The sequence below is a fragment of the Dermacentor variabilis genome, chromosome 2 (assembly GCF_050947875.1).
Source record: "Dermacentor variabilis isolate Ectoservices chromosome 2, ASM5094787v1, whole genome shotgun sequence".
NCBI classification, from domain to species: domain Eukaryota; kingdom Metazoa; phylum Arthropoda; class Arachnida; order Ixodida; family Ixodidae; genus Dermacentor; species Dermacentor variabilis.
The window spans coordinates 183,231,816-183,251,876 of record NC_134569.1 but is presented as its reverse complement, the minus strand read 5'-3'; the positions used below and the strand labels follow the sequence as shown (position 1 = coordinate 183,251,876).

At 48.2% G+C, this 20,061-nt stretch overlaps 1 protein-coding gene across 2 annotated transcripts in view; it reads right to left on the bottom strand.

The window, feature by feature from the left end:
• The window catches only part of LOC142572991 (mite allergen Der f 7-like), a 131,380-nt gene extending 111,815 nt beyond the window's left edge, over positions 1-19,565 (bottom strand). The window contains exon 1 of one of the 2 annotated variants that reach the window (XM_075682478.1): positions 19,410-19,565. The gene's annotated coding sequence lies outside the window, so the exon portion shown is untranslated. The remainder of the gene's footprint in view (positions 1-19,409) is intronic. The other variant, XM_075682479.1, reaches the window with a different exon arrangement.
• Between the last annotated feature and the right edge of the window lie 496 nt (positions 19,566-20,061).

Below are 20,061 nucleotides of genomic sequence, written 5' to 3'. Positions count from 1 at the left end.
TCTAGCGGAACCTAACTAGCAAAATTCATGCTTTCTGATTGTGCTTGATACAAAATTGAATCAAATGCATAACTTCACCTGTCGCGTTCATCATCGAACAAAAAGAAGTTTCGTTGATTTCAGCCTTTCAATAAAATACATCTGCAAAATTTTGTTATTGTAACAACGGTCGTACACCTTCATCTGGTTAATTAGACAGTATCATATTGAAGCATTGCCTAATTGTCCCTCCTACTGCATCAATATTCTTCGATTGTTTCCCGTTGCAGCATGACATTAAACGAGATGGTAAACCTCGGCCGGTGTATCTTAAGGATTCGTTTATTTCTCGATCCTCTCCCTTGCTTGTCATTCCCACCAGTTTATCCAGGTCAGAAAGTGGTCGCAGCGCCTCTCGGAACGCTGATGAAGGCCCAAAAGGAACAGCATATGAACTAAATCGTCTCACTCTCTCGGTGATGACAGTGCCAGCATAGTCCGTGCTTTTGAAGGCCGAACAAACAGAAATATTCAGAAATCAAGCGTACAATACTAATAACTATAGTAAAGAAATGGAGGACCAGAAATTTCGACATACTTTCGCAGTGGGCGACAGTGATGATAACTGACGTTTCATATTGTAACTGCGCTTCTCTACAAACGAAGAAAGGGAGAAGCGGAGAAAGAAGAAGAAGAAGAAGAGGACTTTGCTTCCTGGTTCGGCGGCCTCACCTGGTCTAGTGCATTAACGCCAAGGCTTTTAAACGAGCGCCTCCCAACGCGTAACACTTTTGCACAGGCGCTTGGGGACGCTGCTCGAACGACCGCGCATCCACGGACGAGCGTACGCTCAGTATTCATCGGAGACCAGCACGACATCCCCGTGGTTGACGAAGACAACAGCGTGGACTCTGTCGCGTAGCCTGGGTGGAACAGTTGCGTCGGTCGTCCGTCGGCATCCAGGTGTGGAAGGCCGTCACGGCGCTACCCGCAAATCCAATCGAGAAGATGCAGCCGAGACGACTCAAGACGCCGACGCAGGTGAGCGTACCGGCCACCTCGCGTGCGCTCACTCGGAGTCAGGCAAAAAGGATCGCTTCGAGGCAGCTCAACCTGAATGTGACCGCCAGGCTAGCGTCACCGAGTGGGCCTAGCGTTCGGATGCCTCGAGCCAGGAAGACCGGTGGTTCACCGACAGGGGACGTACTAACCGCGTCCAAAAGTGAGGCCAACACAAGGGCTCTTCGTCGCAATTCATCTGGCACAGGGAGATGGCGAAATTCCAGAAAGCTACGTCAAGCCATTCATGAGTTCTTGGTTAGAAGCGACGGCGAAACTAAGAAGGTTTCTGGAATGAAGAAAAGTTCCTACGACAACTTCAGCGGCCGCAAACACAAGTCCACGAGCTGTCAATCTCCGACCATAAATTCCTTGCGTCATGAGTCGAACGCCTTCTGGAACCAGACAGGAAGTTGCCGCCAGTCTACAGCCCGGGCCAGGGCCAATGAAAGCGGCAACAAGATGAAGGGAGGCTGTGAAAAGTCAGAAAGCAAGCGTCGTTCCCTACGCGTCTACTTAGTGGGGATCGAGTCACATGGCAGCCTGCTCGTTGGCAAGCGACACTTGAACGTGCAATGTTACCTGTGCACAAGCACACCCATCAGCCGCGGCAAGAAAAAGCCACAGGCGCAGACACATCCTGAGACCGCAGTAGACAGCGCAGATGGGAAAGGAAAGCGCTACAGTACTGCACCTAGATGGGTTACAGCTCGGAGAACAAACGCTGAGGGAAGTGGAAGAAAGCACGACGGGTGCAGGAAGAGGGTCCTGACAGAGTCTGCGACTAGGACAATGGGATTAGTACATCAACCGGATCAACAATTTAGCGAAGCCGACCCACGTTTTCTTGCGACTGGACATTCGCCGCCATCGGGCTTCCGCGGTGTGCTGTTCTGGGACCGCGCCTGATCAGCAAGACGCTGGTCACCTGAAGTTTTGCCCCGCTAACCTGCTTGCACTGTATAAATAGTTATTATCGTTTGCTGTCTTCTTTGCCGTGTATGCAGACGTGTCCTTACGATGTTATCGATGGCGTAATAATATAGCAGTAAGGAACATTCGAATTGTCGAGCACCATCTATCGACTTCCAGAAAAGTGTCATACGCCATCGCGTCTAAGGCAGGAGAAAACGAACCTGCTCCCTCTACAGCGTAGCTATATGCGCGCACAGCTGCTGTTTGCACCCTTGTTTTGTGGTGTCATCCTAATTCTATTCATTGCTATTTTCGAAGCATATGGTTCGTGGTAACGCGAGCAGGAATTTAGGGGCGCTATAACGTAAGCTTGTAAACGTGTAACATATAACGTGTTTACTGCAGGAGGTATTCAGAGACCTGGATTGGGAAGAATTGAGGATAAGAGTTAATGGAGACTACCTTAGTAACTTGCGATTCACTGATGATATTGCCTTGCTTTATAACTCCGGGGACCAATTGCAATGCATGCTCACTGATCTGGAGAGGCAAAGCAGAAGGGTGGGTCTAAAAATTAATCTGCAGAAAACTAAAATAATGTTTAACAGTCTCGGTAGAGAACAGCAGTATACGATAGGTAGCGAGGCACTGGAAGTGGTAAGGGAATACATCTACTTATGGCAGGTGGTGACCGCAGATCCGGATCATGACACAAATAATCAGAAGAATAAGAATGGGCTGGGGTGCGTTTGGCAGACATTCTCAGACCTTAAACAGCACGTTGCCATTATCCCTCAAGAGAAAAGTGTATAACAGCTGTGTCTTACCAGAACTCACGTACGGGGCAGAAACCTGGAGGCTTACGAAAAGTGTCCTACTTAAATTGATGACGAGGCAACGAGCTATGTAAAGAAGAATGATGGGTGTAACGTTAAGGGATAAGAAAATAGCATGTTGGGTGAGGGAACAAACCCGAGTTAATGACATCTTAGTTGAAATCAAGAAAGAGAAATGGGGCATGGGCAGGACATGTAATTAGGAGGGAAGATAACCGATGGTCATTAAGGGTTACGGACTGGATTCCAAGGTAAGGGAAGCGTAGCAGGGGCCGGCAGAAAGTTAGGCGGGCGGATGAGATTAAGAAGTTTGTAGGGACGACATGGCCACAACTAGTACATGACCGGGGTAGTTGGAGAAGTATGGGAGAGGCCTTTGCCCTGCAGTGGGCGTAACAAGGCTGATGATAACGTAAAGCTATTCCAAACTTTTCTATTCCAATTCTGCAATCAGCCCTCCGCGATTGGTCAAAAACTTTTTTGGACCACCCCCATTTCACCTATCCGTCACGCGACGTAACGAAAACCGCGATAGCTCCTCATCTGATATAATGTGTTCACGCGGGTTATTCATGATTTGAGCGCGCAAAAGAAAAATAGTTATTTCTGATTCGACGCCTTTTCGTTATTAACCCTCGGCTATTGGTCAAAAGTTCTAGGGCTGCGCCCACTTCACTAGCCTCTCACGCGGTGTCACAAAACCGCGAAAACTCACCGCGTCAAATTGACGTGTACGCAATAAAGATGCATTAATATGCCGAACAAAACTGAACTTTCTTCTGAATAACCGCAGGCTGCCCCGTTCTGAAAGGAATAAAAGATGGCTGCAGCCGATCGATCAGGCGCCGGCTACTTGCACCTGCCGGAGAGCATGGGTTTATTTGCGTGTAATAAAACGTTTTGCGTGGCCGTGTAATGTTTTCGAGCACTTTGGGCACGTTTACGACCTCGTTCTGCCAACTCTTATTTGCTGAGGATTCGTTTTACCGTCATTCTTAAGCTTCCGTTGCATGCCGCCGCGATTGTCGACGAGCCACCGCAAACTAAGTCAGGGAAAGTGGACCAACCGCAGACGCCGGCACCACTCTCTTCATCCGGTTATCGATTTTCAGTGCAGTGGCTCGACCCTATCGAATCCCTCTCCACTTGAGCGTGCTCCTCGCCTCTTGTAAGCCTGTTAGATAAGGCAAGCGGCTCAGCGCAGGAAATGTTATTCGTTTTCCAAGCAAACAAAGGTGAACTCCAATGAACGAGGAGAGCGTTTGATTGGTCTGTTCAAACAACCCTGCGGGTGACCGCCTGATGCTTGCGTCGGCGGTTACGCAAATTTGACGTCAGGAGATTGGAATAAAAACACATTGGAATAGTTTTACGTTTTAGGGCATTAGGCTTCCCGTTTTGGAAATAGGCGTAACAAAGCGAGCGCATAAAATAAAATCCGTCAGCTAAACAGAGACTAACGAAGACTTCTTCCATACTGTCTCCTCATGTCTGTCTGTTTTCGGCGAAATGTAGAAAAAAAGTCTTCTGTCCCTCCAATAACATGCTCCAGTAGAGCCAATCTTGCGTTTATATCTTCAGGTCGAACTTGGGAGAGGGAAGGCGAAGAAACCAGCTAAGGAAAAGGGGGCGTTCTTTCTAGCGGAGGGGTGGAAGCGGGGATGGGGGAGGGGTATACGGGCCAGCGGCCAACAGCACTTTTTATAGACTGGCATGCGACGCGAAGCCAATGCGTCTCTTCGCGTCAGTTGGAGGAAAGGGCACGCAACTATGTGACCAGGGTGTAAGAACAATACGCAGAGAATGTATTACACCGTGCACAGGACACAAGCTCAGACGTGCGCCGACGCTGGATCCTCGGCGGGGGCGCACTGTTCCTTGACCATTTTGTCTTCAACCATCCAAGTCCGGCCTAAAACAGCCTGGGCCGCTATCTTGTACACGTTCGAAAAGCCGACGTTCGATTTCGCCTCACGCGATTGGACTAGATTGGCCTAGGCCGCGATATCGGCGCAGCCTGGACAATCGCGCAAGGCGAAATCGAACGTCGGCTTTTCGAACGTGTACAAGATAGCGGCCCTACTGTAGACTGGGCTGGAAGCAATAGGTTAGTGATTTCTATGCTCTTTTAGATATAGAAGGCATGTTTGATTGATGAATTAACAATTGCCACAACAGTATTTTTTTTTTGCCTTTGATGTAACACTGGTGCACAAGATATCGACATCAGCGCTTGTGCTTGCATTCGGTGCCCGCGTCGTCGATCGTCTGTCCACAAGATCGCTTTGCTACACCTGCACGACCATGCCATGGCTTATCAAAAGCTGTCGTATGATTTCATCTTTGGTGGATAATTGCACAACCAACTACGCGAGAATTAGGTGTGCAAAGTGCAATTGAAAAATCTTTGTTCGAAATATAATTATACTTGTTGGTATGAAACGACACGCGAAAAAGTGGGTTCTCTGAAAATAAGGCAAAGAAAGTGAGACGCCTTTAGCGCACAAAATAACGTCTAGAACAGCTAAACGTTACTACAATCATAGCTTGTATCTTCGTGATTCCTTTCTTTTGTGTGCGTGCGTGCGCGCGCGTCGCTTGTGTGTGTGTGCGTGTGTGCGTGTGTGCGCGCGCGCCGCTTGTGTGTGTGTGCGTGTGTGTGCGCGCGTGCGCGCGCGTGTGTGTGTGTGTGTGCATGTCCTTGTGCGTGTGCGCGTGTGTGCGCGTGCGTGCGTGCGTGCGCGCGCGCGCGCGTGTGTGTGTGTGTGTGTGTGTGTGTGTGTGTGTGTGTGTGTGTGTGTGTGTGTGTGTGTGTGTGTGTGTGTGTGTGTGTGTGTGTGTGTGTGTGTGTGTGTGTGTGTCTGTGTGTGTGTAACCTTGCCTGTGGGGCACCTATAGGTTGCTTTGACGCATGAACACTGCATCGGGAGGCCTTCACTTTGAGCGGCTGGTGTATGGCTAGAAAAGTTTTTACTTTGGGAAAGCCATGTTCTATTGTAACTTTTTGTACTACAAAAAAAAAAAATGCTACAAGCTTGTGAATCCAAGGGTTTTAATAATAATTGGTTGCCCTTTGCCAAGTCGTACTATTGAATCACTTATTCAAATGTAAAAGGCAGCTCGTTTGCATAATATCAAAAACATACATAAACCGGTTATTTTCCGGATTCACTCACTTGAAGTCAACGCACATAAAAAACATAAAATAAGAAAATGCCACTTTGTTCATTGTTTTTAGCCTACTATGATGCTTTGATTGCGAAGACATTCAATTTGTTCTTTGAGCTGCGCAATAATTGATCTGCCATATAACTTTATTGCACAGCACGGGAGACGGTAGCCAACCGTTATAAAACCTCAGAAAAATATAATACCACAATGCATAGTATTAAGCACATAGCGTTTTCTTGCACTTTATTAATTTATGCTTTAGAACATTATAATTTAATAACAATGTTGCTTAAAAGCTACTGCACCGTAAAAATATACAATTACATATTCAAAAACACCATTGCAATAATAATAATAATAATAATAATAATAATAATAATAAAAATAATAATAATAATTCAATTATTCAATAACATGTTCATTATAGTACCCAGGTAAACTTGAAAAGTAACATGCGCGGAAAGAATGTGTAGAGAAGACAAATGTGGTAGGCAAAACTATGTGGGATAGAGAAACAAATAGGGAAACTGAAAACAAGGAAGCGCAAAAGAGAGTTGATCATACAACATTATTAGGTACATATAAGTAAAACACAGGAAATTAACCGTGAGATATGTAAGTACAGGTAAAACACTTATTACATGTTACGAGGTCAGGCGGGGTATGTGGAATGTTGCTTGCTTTACTTTTGCGGCACGAAAGAGTGCACATAATCGAGACTTACGCTTTGAGCACTCTATAATGCCACCGACCACCTTCTAGAGGAACAAAAGTTATTACTTAATAAGTCTTCATTTTAGATGTGGGAGTTGAACTATATTTCAGAGAGTTGGACCGTGATCGCCAGAATGGCAAAAATGGTGGTTGAAAATAAATATCTATTTATTCTGGACGCATTCAAAGAGGTGAAAATTATATTTGCACGTTGCACCCCCAACTACAGAGGCATACTCTAGTAGGGGAACGCACACAGCAGAACCCAATTTCAGAGAAGCAACAAGCGATCGGAAGTCATGCAATATACGACAAACGATTCCAAGAGTGCGAAGGACACGTTTTTGCGTATATTAATCGCACGAAAAGACGCTTAGCGTTTTGTCGAAGTACACACCAAGATCTTTCATTTTATCGACCCTGCGCAGTGGACCGTCTCGAAGGGTGCGTGAAAATTGCACATGGTGTATTTTCCGCGTATAGCTTAATACTATAATTTTGGAAGCATTTAATAGTAGAGTATTGTTTGTACACCACTTTAAGTAAGTTTCGCGAATACAGATTTTAACAGCGCATAAAATGTGTACACGAAGAGAATGCAAAACAAAAGTGCAGAAACAGAGAAAGGATTACAGAAGGGCGGCACACACAACAGATATGAGAGTTTTTGTTCAGTTAATTAAATTCCTCTGCAATAATAATAATAATAATAATAATAACCTTAGTGGGAACTTGTCCCTTTAGGCAGCTCACTGGGCTAAACGAGAAGGCTGACACTGGTATGGTAGAGTCTGATAGCCAGCCATCTAGTGCAAAAATTTGCAAGGTGAAAGACTCATGCACACACACACACAAACGCACGCACACACACACACATACACGCGCGCGCGCGGGGGTCGCGCATGAACACACTTGTCCACTCTCATAGCACGTTACACACACATACAAGGCAAGAACGGGGCAGTCGACGGCCGCACAGTGCGCTGACTTAGTGTTCCCAGGGCGTGAGATGGCGCGCGCTAGGAACGCAAATTCAGTCTGGTCGGAAGGAAGAGGAGTCCGAATGGCCGCGAGTGGGAGAGGGGAGGGGGGGAGAAAGTTCTGTATGCCAGGTATAAGCATGGCGTTTCTGTGTCGGGCCGTGCTGGCGCGACGGGGCTAAGGCGGTCCTGACAGCTTGTTCCGACAGACTAAAGAAGAAAGATTAATGATTGATTGATTGATTGATTGATTGATTGATTGATTGATTGATTGATTGATTGATTGATTGATTGATTGATTGATTGATTGATTGATTGATTGATCGATCGATCGATCGTAAGAGAGAGAAGCAGACGAGTGGCCACTCCTCCGTATGCCTGCTTTACTTCGGCTTCGCAGCCCTCTCTTCCTTTCTCATTGACCGCGCAGCCTTGTGCACTTCACCCTTTAGACAACTTATTTATTTGAAGCGCGATGCTGTATATCCTCATAATGTTACAGTAGAAGTGTTAACTCAATAATTAAACACATGTAATCTGCGAAGATGCATTATCAATTGAGTTTTGACTTGATCTTTTCGCTGACCGCAGTTTATATATATGTCACAGAGAGAAACATTTTAGCGGAAGCTGAGGAGCTTTGGACAGTTCAAGCATACTCGCTACACGTTTAGAGTACTCATGACACATTTTCTTTTCCCTGCACATGCACTCACACCATCCGCTCTTTATATAAACGAAGCAATAGATTAAAGGCCAAAAACAGTTTCATTGACTCAATATGTGCTGCTGTTCACGCAAGCATCGAAGCATTTCTGATACACGTAGCTGCATTCAATTCAATTCTATTCAATTTTTTTTTATTTTTCCAGAAATAATGGGTCCTGGAAAGAGTCAAGAGCTAAAGCCTTCTCGACAGCTTGACTAGGCCCATTGTCTACAAGGCAGTATTGATTTAGAGCGACAGGTAGTATTCATAATAAATGACATCAGGAAATGCGAAGAACAATGAATTATACAGTAGCATAAGGGCAATTACTTAATAAATGAACAGCATATGATTTTAAAATGTGTTTGCGATAACTTTATCTATAGTTGTGAACACATGACAATACAAATAAAAGAAGTTAAGACACCAAAATATAAAGAAAAATAGAATACATACATGTTGATGTTAAACAGCACTTATCTATATATGTCTGCATATATGTCTTATATGCAGACACTTATGTATATAACATGCATATATGTCTTGTGTGATGCAAGTCTTCGTATGTGTTTCACATGGTACACATATTCCAAACAAATGTTCTTCTTTTGCAGTGCTCGAGTAGCACACAAACTCAAACATGACAGTGCTGCGTCATGTTTCCTTCAGTGCATCAGGGTTCTTGAGTGCTGCCCATGCGATTTATCACCAACTAGCCCATAAGACGCCTGCAATTGAAAGAATGGAGTGAAGGAGTACTGTGGTGGACTTATACCGAACTGGGTTTCACACGTCGAGTCAAAAAGCGCACTGTGAGCTGAAACAGACGGCATGGCTGAAGATGTACTTCCCCTTGTTCGGCTAATTGTGCATTTCGCTTTCGAAACTTATTCTTGCAGCTGAAAACGGCGCAGAGGTAACCCATCAAACGTGAGCCACCTGAGACCACATAAATAACACACGAAGCACGCCGCAGTTCACCACAGGAAGTTCCACGCGGTTCATCACGCCACACACCAGACGAAGTCAGGAGTGCCATATTTCTAATCGCTGCAGCGCAAACCGAACTGAAAATTCATTTCCTTCAACAGAGTTCCTCAGCTGGGTTCGTTCGCTCGACGGTTATGTATTCTCGTCACACTGCCACCACCCACGGTCGTCGGTCATGTCGTTGTCAGCCTAGTATCACAACACTGTCTTTCGGACACACTCTCGCGCGTGTGGTGCGTCCAAGGAACTCGGACGTCGTTGGTGTCGGCGTCTTCGCATCGGCCGCCATGAGGCATAGCAGCAGAAAGCAGCAGCCGAAGTGTCGCGGCCTCTGACTGGTGGACGCCGGCGACATGTCGCACAATATTCTGGTGGCTGTAGCAGGCAAAATCGCGTCGCGACGCGTCAGTCTGCTCGCGACCGACGTTTCTGACACATCTGATGCGTAGGCGCGTGCCCGCGCGTGCCAGTGGTTGGGCCTTTAGGGAAGGCCTGAGCACTCCGCGACGACGTCACCGCTACGCCACGTGGATGTGGCCGCCGCTATACGCCACGCTATGTGCATCGCTCGGACATCTGACGCTTGTGTAAGGCTTCACTTGCTGCTTGTTGTGCGGGCGCTTCGGACGCGTTGATATTGTCACGTGGTAGTGACGGTGAAGAGAGCAGCCAAACTGGGAATGATGAAACTAACGTTTCATTGGGCGAACTTGTGCCTTCAAAAACAGGCTACACTCAGAGCGACGACGGTGGCGAACACAGTTGGCGCTTGTCGAAAATCTGATCGTCGGGTGAAGCGCGTCGGCTTTTATACATCAGTCATCGAACGTCCCAGATTAATCGCTGGAACACGCGAGTCTTCCATAAAGTACTATACTATTCGCGTCGCGCATACATGAAATCAGATCACGCAAGGTTCGGTGACAGACAGCGGATGGAACCATTGACAACATTCTATAAATTTGCGATACATGCAGGCGCCTCCTGTGCTGTGCGATAACATATGGTAAAAATTTAACGCACTGATTAGCAACTCGCTGTTTTACAGAATTTCAAACGCTTCTTTTAGGCTTACTATTTTCAAGATAAATTAAGGCTGCAGAGTACTTTGCCCGTGATCCCAAGACCTTGCAGCTGAGGCAATGGCAGTGTAAGGGGTGAGAGACGCGAAGACCTGTGGAATCAATCAGAGATATCGAGGCGAGACTGGAATAGAGTAGTTACTGCCGAAACATTGTCAAAAATTACAGAAATTATTCCCGTTCTTGTATACGTAGTCGGCTATGCAACCTATGCAACATTAAAACGACTGAACTGCACCACATGCAGGGCGTTGGTGACACTGGATAAGCAGGTGAATGTTTCTCTCGCACAGCAACACCACGAGCTTGTAAAAGAACACGAGCGAAGTGGTCTTGTGTTTCCCACGATGTGTGTCGTAAGTACCGTGAACCACTTCTGCGCTCTTGTGCAGCAAGTGTCCGAGGAGGGAGGAGGAATAAACATTTATTGTAGAACCAGCACTTTATGATGGCCGGGCCTAAGCCTCCCACGAAGGGACGTCGAGGGCTTGCCTCGCCGCCGCCTCGCGGGCGTGCTGGGTCGCCCAGGTTTGGTCGTCGAGGGCGGAGCTCCGCAGAGCCTCATGCAACCTCGACGAGAGAGTCGTGGTGTTAGTCTGGGTGTACTGTGCTGGGCACTCCCATAGCATATGCGGAAGCGTAGCCGGGTGAATTCCACAGCACCGGCAGTTGGGGGTAGTGTAGACGTCCGGAAATATAAGGTGGAGGCGGGCGGGTGAAGGGTACGTGTTTGTTTGTAGTAGACGCAGGGTGGTAGCCTGCGCCCGGCTGAACTTTGGGTGAGGCGGGGGGAAGATTCGGCGACTGAGGTGAAATGCCTTAACGAGATCGTTATAAGTTGTCAGACTGTCCCTGGTGTCCAACTCATCTCCAGCGACTCCGGCGCGGTTGACTAGACCTCGCGCAATGGAGTGGGTGACCTCGTTGAGATTGGGGAGGTGTGGGTGGACAGGGCCCGCATGGGCCGGGATCCATGTTAGGGAGATTACGCTGTCTTTAGAGTGTGGTGCCTGGCAGAGGATGCGAAGAGCTTGGGGAGAAATACGGCCTTTGCTGAAGTTAGTAACGGCTGAGCGAGAGTCACACACTATGGTGTGACAGGTGGGATCCAAAGTGGCCAGGGCGATGGCCACTTCTTCAGCCGTCTCGGAACTGGGGGTAGTGACGCTGCAGGCGTGGTGTAGGGCTCCATCGCGTGTGGCGACGGCCACAAATCGTGTGCCATGGGAGTATTGGGCTGCATCAACAAATGTGACGCCAGGTACGTGGGCAAGGGCTTTTATGATAGCTCCGGCCCGAGCTTGGCGCCGGGCCCTGTTATATTCAGGGTGCATATTTCTAGGGATAGGGTCTATGTAGATCCAGCTACGGATGTCGGTCGGGATCGGTTGTTTGGGGCCCTGTTGCTGATGGTAGGTGAAGCCAAGCGTGGACAGAATAAAGCGCCCCGTTTCAGTAAGGGTGAGCCGTTCCAGCTGAGAGCGTTGTTGGGCTTCAATGAGTTCGGAGAGGTTGTTGTGAACTCCCAGTTGGTTGAAGAGTTCAGTGCTGGTGCAATGCGGGAGCCCAAGTGCTTGCTTGTAGACCCCTCGTATGAGGGTGTCGAGCTTGTTTTGCTCAGCCCGGTACCAGTTGAGGTACGCAGCAACGTACGTAATGTGGCATATGACAAAGGATTGGACGAGTCGGAGAAGGCTTTCTTCTTTGAGTCCTCCTCGTCGGTTAGATATACGTTTAAGAAGTCGTAGGGTGTTTTGCGATTGGGCACAGATCTTGTTGAGAGCCAAGGCGTTAGAGCCGTTGGTAGAGATGGTGAGACCGAGAACCCGGATACTAGGGACGTGTGGGATAGGACTGCCATCTTGAAGGCGTAGGGTGATGGCGTCACAGGGTCGGTGATCAGATTGGTGCTTGGGAGGGCGACCCCGCTGAATGGGCTTGTATAACAGAAGCTCCGATTTAGCCGGCGAACAGCGCAGTCCGGTCCCTTGGAGATAGGCTTCAACCGTGTCAATCGCCGTTTGGAGGGCTGATTCCACTTGACCATCACTGCCTCGGTACGACCAGATGGTGATGTCGTCGGCATAGATGGTATGGTTGATATTGTCGACTTGCTGTAGGTGCTTGGCAAGGCCAATCATGACTAAGTTAAATAGCATGGGAGAGATAACTGAACCTTGCGGGGTGCCTTTGCTGCCAAGGGGAAGCTGGTCTGATCGTAAATCCCCGGCCGAGAGGGTAGCCGTGCGATTGGAGAGAAAGTCACGGATGTAATTGTAGGCTCGCTCTCCCAGGTGGAGGTTGGAGACCTGGTCAAGGATAGCTGCATGGGAAATGTTATCAAAGGCTTGAGTGAGGTCGAGTCCGAGGATGGCTTTCATGTTACGGGAACGATCGTTTAGCACTTGATGCTTGAGCTGCAACATAGCGTCTTGAGTAGAAAGGTGAGGGCGAAATCCAATGATGGTGTGGGGATAGAGAGAGTTGTCCTCGAGGTGACTGTTGATGCGTGCTAAGAAGGCGTGTTCTATCACCTTGCCTACGCATGAAGTGAGGGAGATGGGCCTTAAGTTATTGAGGCTAGATGGTTTGCCAGGCTTTGGGATTAGGATAACGTTGGCAGTCTTCCAGGCGGACGCAGATTCCGAGACGCAGATTTTTTTGAAAGTAGGAAATCAGCGGCAATTCGCAAAGGACCTAAGCTCATAACAGCTTGCCGCCGAACTGTTTTGCGATTTCTACGCGTGTACGTGAAGAAGGAAACACAAGCAAAGCCGTGACGAGGCATGTAATATGGCGCCGCGCGAACATATCGGTACATAACTTTCGTTATCGCGCGAATGACAGCCTTTGACGCCGACAACAAATCTAAGTAACGAAAAAAAGAAACGCTCAACAAGAAGGCAGTTCCATGATTCTTAAGTACGCGGTGTGCTCCCCGTGATCATGCATTTCGCAAGATATCTTTTTATCCAGTTCAACATCCTTAAATAATTTTGTTTTTCGTTTTCCTGGGGCGCGATCGGAGATATTTTGTTCGATACGCGTTCTGTTCAGTTGCTGCAACGTCACAAAGTTGCAGTATGTAAAATCTGTGACAGCGGGGCGGAGAGAGCAGCCAATCAGGAAGCGGTGACCTCCCCGGAAGTTTACCTCCGTCGTTTGTCGTGTGCTTGCAGACAGTATACTACAAAGCCAAATATTTCTCGTCTTCCAATTGAATGAAATCTTTATCTAAAAAAATGTAGTTTTTCTTCTCAAGCCCAAACACGTTTTCAAATAGTAGTACGTGTGACTACTGCAATTTATAACTATTAGGTTCTTTGTGTCGTCTCTAGGTGGTGTCGCGCACAGCGAGAAGGAAAAAGAAAAAAGAAAAACGACGGGAAGAGTGGCGCACTTTTCAAGAGGCAGCGACAACAGTCCAGTGGCTCACTGGCACCGATGATGGGGTCGATTTCTCTGTACAACCAACGAATTATTTGTTTCGAGAAACGAAAACGACGCCGGCACTCACTTTCTGCCATTTCTTCAAACGCGTTTCGCACCGCCACCCGCTCTCCTCCTTCCTCTAGAAACGCCAGCGCAACAACCGAAGTTTCCAACGGAAGCGCCATTTTCTAGAATTAAACTATGAATTGGATTCAAACGTGCCATACCGCAGCCGAAAAGGCCGCCTGTTGGATCCAATCCAATCCACCAGACGCGCCATGCGAAGCCGTATGATCGCTCCAAACTTCTCAACTCCTGTCGCGTTCGGACGAAATGCTCGGTGGGCGGATGATTGACAGGAGCGTGTCGTCATTTTGACGTCACCAAAAAGGGGGCGGCGCCCCGCGGCTGGCGACGTCGGCGCGGAGTAGGCCAATCGCGCGCGCCGGTTACCGAACGAACGCGCCGAACAACCATCTCCGATCGCACCCCTGCTGTTCAGTAAGGTTGCGTGTAAATAAGTGATGCGTAAATAAATGCTGGATAAACAAGTCCGGCCTAATGTCCTCCTTGCGTCATACTTTCAGCTATGTGCAATAACAAGGAAAAAGCTGGCTGCCGCTACGCACATCGGGCTATCGCTATCTCATCGGCACCATGATCTACACGTTTGCGGGCGTCACTTGACGCCGGAGGATTACGACAACACTGTTCTTCTGACGTGACGGAGGCAAGCGCGTAGGTCCTGGCGCCGATATAATACTGAAGCAAGGTTCGGGTACGGGCTAGTTGGTATTCCATGGCTTCAAACTTCACTTACAGCGCATACATAGACAAGGGACCAAGAGAACAACGAAGACAAGCGCTGTCTTCGTCGTTCTTTTGGTCCCTTGTTTATGTACAGTCAGTTGTTATGTGCACTCTATGTCACCTACATGTGCACTCAAGTGTACACTCACGCAACACATAGTACACATCCAGTTAACATCCTGCCGTAAACATAAAGGACGCATCCTAGAGGCATAATAAAGGTCACTTCCTCGAGGTATACGTTAGGATGAGTAAACATGTGGTAAACACAAAGTTGGCGTCCCGGAGGTCACACAAAGGACAAGGAATCATAAAGGTCACATAGGGCACAAGAAGGAAACATAAAGGAAACATAAAGGCAATGACCATTTTCATAGGGGTGCGCTGTAAGTGAAGCTTTAAATGGTATAATACTGACTGCCCGATGTGCGCCAAGCCACTCCGCTCGCATGTTGCCTTGGGGAGGGACACGATGTCACAGCTTGACATGTCGCCAATCGCTACGTTTCCAGCCCACAACGTAATAAGTGCGACTCGCGGTTCTCGCGCAAAGAAAGCTCGAGACTGACACAGATTGTGCAGCTCGCGTCAACACGGCGCACGTTGTGACACAAGCTGACTACGCTTGCTGGGCCGGAAATGCTTGAGTGTAGCGATAAATTGTCGTCGCGTACGCTCTTTCTGTTACTTTATTTTTGTGAAAACAAATTAACTAACATTCCAAATATAACCAACAACATTTGTTCACCATACAGTAGCAAAAATTACCGGCCACGCTACCTGGGTATGTAAGATCGGGTAGGTCGGCCCCCCAAGTAGCATAACCTATACGCCAACTGCGTAGATTGTAACAAGGCGGCTGAAAACTGAGGGGAGCAGCGCCGCTGCGATCGGTAGTGGCGCATAATTAAAAAAAAAGTCATTTTAATAAATTGCAAGCGTTACGCGGAGCGCGTAAATGTATCATTTAATGATCAGAAGGACCTATCCTAACGGCTCATTACGTTTGCACAAAATCGTCAAGTTTGTTTCAGGGTCCATTTAAGGCCATGAGCCCCTCATGGATGCACAATCCGTGAGGGACTTATCGTAAACGCTTTGCTAACCGTCTGCGAGGCCGTACGCGCATGTGCTACGCTTGCGCGTCTATAAGTGAGGAAAGACGCGCAGGTGGCACATGCACCCTACCCCCCCCCCCCTCACGCTCTATCGTTCCGCCATTTTCTTCGAGGCGCGACGTAGGCGCGATGCGTACAAAATGGCGTTGAAGATCCCGTTTCGCTTTCGTAACGCGACGCAAACTTGGCATTTTGCCTAAGAGACTGAAATGGAGGCGCTGTGCCTAGCGCTCTTGATAAAGCAAAACAGTTTTCTCCCGCACTCAAAATTAAGCAGCCAGCGCACAGTGAACGATTATTCCGTCGAAAGCGCTTCCCGCTTCCCTTGTCTGCTCTGTACACGCCATTGTGTGCTTCCTTAGCCGGAATGAGTCGGCGTGTATTGGCGCCAACGCGCCTGTTTTCTACCTTGACACAGCATACGCGACCAACCAGTGATGATGAGCGTTCTTGGCCACGTTATCGCTTTCTCGTGAGACGCAAGTGACTCGCCCAGATGCGACTGGTTGAGAAGCGGCCTAATATCACCGATATAGCGTTGAGCGCGCCACAGGTGGCCGCTTGCGCGAATCAAGCGCCGGCGCTGCCATATCGGCCATATCTTGTTCACTTCGCTGCTTATTCACACCGCGTGAGGAAACTTGAAGGAGCCACCTTGCGTACATTTCGTTTCATAAATTAAATAGCCACCATTATCATAACCTCTGATGATGTGAAAAGTCATTAATCTTGGTTGCATTACAAGCGCATCAGTGAAAAATGCAAAAAGTCGAAGAAGGTTTGTAATGTTCAGCCAATATTATCTCGAATAAACGCTTTTTTTTTTTTAAACATGATGGCCTAAAACACAAGTGCCCACACCACCCCAGACCCGCGCAAATGCCGTGAGCGCTCGTCATGAACGATATATTTTTATGGCCCCAAACGAAGGGAAAAATGCGGCGATACGCATGCCTCTCAGTGACCATAGCATATGGCCGCTCATTGCCATAAGCTGTGTGGCTCGTTGCACCACAAATTTTGGCGTAAAATATCTGCAATGGCGGCCCAGCGGAAGATCGCGGAACGTCAAATTGAGGCTTACGAAACGGCCGGCGCTTCCTGTGACACTCTTCAGTATATTCCTTCAGACAATCAACGATAGCTGACATGGCGGTTAACTTGGACCGCCACCATATATTCGCGAAATTGCAGGTGCATTGCTAGGGCTTCTGCATGCTACCGTTCACTTTCTTTTTGAAGCGCTAACGTTACAGTGTGGCTGCCAAGCATCAGAAGAAAGAAAATATTCGTCGATGCGATTTGCAGTTCCACGTCACATTTCGTCATCTTGATAAATACCCAAAATTGCATTTTGCAAAACTTCCGCTTCCCAGCACAAATTTTAAACACGTGACCTCTTGACAGCCAATCAGAGAGTCAACATGGCGGGTAATGGCAGTCGTGCAGCAGCCACGCGTGTCGAGAACAGCGCCATTGGAGCGTACGCGCCGGAAGCTGCACGTTGTGCGGCAATATCACGTGGCCGGCATGAATGCCGAAACAAGTTGGTTTCGGTTATGAGAATGTGTGCATACAAAACTTGCGTCTTTCAGTTTGAAAACAGTATAGTACATACATCACAGTGATAAACAGAATATAAAAGAAGTAGCACAATGAAGTTCCGAGTAAGCTTTCCTCGAACAGAGACCAACGGCTCCACCGACGGTGATCCAGCAACACTGTGCTACGTGCATTGAAGCGCACGTCATTCCCTTAGTCGCACGCATACGGACTCGAAACCGCGTAAGCTCACGCGTACGAGCAGCGACAGGGGTATCCCGTGCTTCTCGTGGTCGGGTCTACATTCCGAAGTCACATTCTGTTGCATTTGAGTTAACATCACGATAGTAATTATTGAAAATATTAATGTTAACTCGAGCCCTAACGCAAGACGCTACACATTTAAAAGCACCTGCACTGAACTGGGACGCGCTTTCACGAGATTGAATGCACACGCAGATAATTTTGTACTGCAGGCACTCGAGCGATACGGGCGCATTTTGTCACATCGATAAAACCAACGCCCCGCTATTTTTTTTCTATATTGAATTCGTAATATCTATATTTATAAACATTGATTCATTCAGGTTCGCCTATGGCGAAGAAACTGATGATCTTACTTTGTGCTTCGTTGAGCTTACATTGCCGAATTTAGGTAAAGCTCAAATTGCTAACTGTGAAGTTGGCCCTTCCTACGGCCTTGGTACTTCCTGGCCCTTTCAGCTTGCCTTTGGCTTTCACTCGAATAGAACACAAGTGAGAACAGCGGTGCACTCATTTCAAAAATATTCTGGAAACAATGCTCGACCGTTGTAGCACTTCTCGTGTGTACAGCTGCCAGGAGGTAAATTCAAAGCATGCAGGTGACCATGATGTGGGTTTGTGGTGAGTATAATGTTCTAACGATTTAAGAGGAAAAGAATATTGGGCTAGCTAGTTGTCGCTTACGCCTAGTTTCATTACTATTTAAGTTTTGTTCACATGGTAGAATCTTTGAGTATATGCTGGTCGGTTCATCAAGAAAGATGGCATTTCAGCGCAAATAGGACGAAGAAAAAAGTACAACGGCCGGTTTGCGCTGAAAAACCTTCGTTCACACAGCTAATACATCTTGTGCACACCACCTGATCCTTGGATATTAGTGTTTGAGACTTTGGGCCGCTCCTTGTTGATGGATGCGATGACCTGGGAAAGCGTGGCACCTGCATTTTGTGGGAGACGGCTAAAGAACACGTGGCGTAATGAAGGTTAACTAGAGGAATACTGAATTTATTAAATTAAATGTACGAATGACTATTTATTTTCTGCATCTACGCAGAACATCGTGGTGAAGCTAGAGGCCGTTAGGCCCTACGCGGCTTCCTCTCGGGGTGTACAAAACTTTGATGTCGCAAAAGAAGAGCGTCAACATGAAAACACTTACTGCTGGCATGCGCAGAAATAAACTTTTGCTGAGGGGAATAAGAACTTCGTCTACTTCGCGCCCGTGAATGCCGTCATAAGGTGCTCGGAGAACCGCGCACTCCGGCTCTAACACTCGGCGATGCAGCCGATGCGTCGAAGCGCACACAAACAATAAAGTTTCGAAAGTGCAAAATCGAATACGAATCTTTTCATTGGGTGACGCGGGTGTACCGTCGCAGGCCCGTTCAAGGCCGGAATTCGGAGCCTTGTCTTCGTTGCCTTCGCGCTGAGAGATGTGACCTCGAAAGGTCGGCGTGCGCAAAGGGCGGGGTGTTCTGAACCTCCATTTGTCATTTCGCGCGCGGTGTGTACTGCATCACCGAGAGAGTGTCATTAAGAACGCGTGAGTAATTAGCGGTGCCGTCCACGCGCTTTTCTCGGGCTGAACTCGCCCTTTCTCGAGAGTGGCTGTTCGTCACGGTGCTCGCGACGGTACAATGACGCCTTTCTGCGGCGAGAGCTGCGCGTAGTGCGAACCAAGCTAGCGCCCGAGGCGACAAACTGCGTTTCTCGAAAGGCAACTGCCCCGAATTTGGACTGCGACACCGGCGTGCCCGAAGTCGTAAACGGAGTCGGCGCGAAGAAAGCGTACAAAAGCTGGAACTCACGTTCTCGATGTAGTCCAGCTGTGTGGTCCTCGTTCCCTTCTCGCGGTTCTGTGCAATTGGCTCGCCACTCACAGAACGCACTCCCTTGCTCCCGTGGCCGTCTCCGCGTGGGCGCCGGAGAATCGCGGAGGGTCTTCTGCGCGTGTGCCTCCGGATGGAGGAGGGTCCCGTCCCTCCATTTAGTTGCGTGCAGCGTCACCGATGCGAACGCGCAAGATGGCAAGGATGGCCCTTGCGTGCAGCGAGGAAAGGAAATAAACACCGCTGAAGGACCCTTGCGATGATTGCCTGCACTCGGCACCGAGTAGGGCAGGAAATAAGCTCGCTCTCATGGTTCTCATGGTGAGAACCATGAGAGTAAGACTACAACCCGACTCGGAATTTGACTTTTATCGAACTTTAATCTCGTCGTCAAGAGTGATTTCTGAAAACATTTGGATCTAATAGGCAAATTACAACACAAATTGCCGCTATGAGATCGCCAGCACAGGACGCAATGAAACAGACGAACTATCATCCACAGTGTGTGTGCTCTCGGAGTCGCAGTATTCGCAAGAGTAGAACGTCACCCTGCATAATACATATGTGTTTCCCTGCGTGTGCGTTTTAGAAGGGGAGGGGGTCGAGCGCTTGTCGGATAATAGATAAAGGG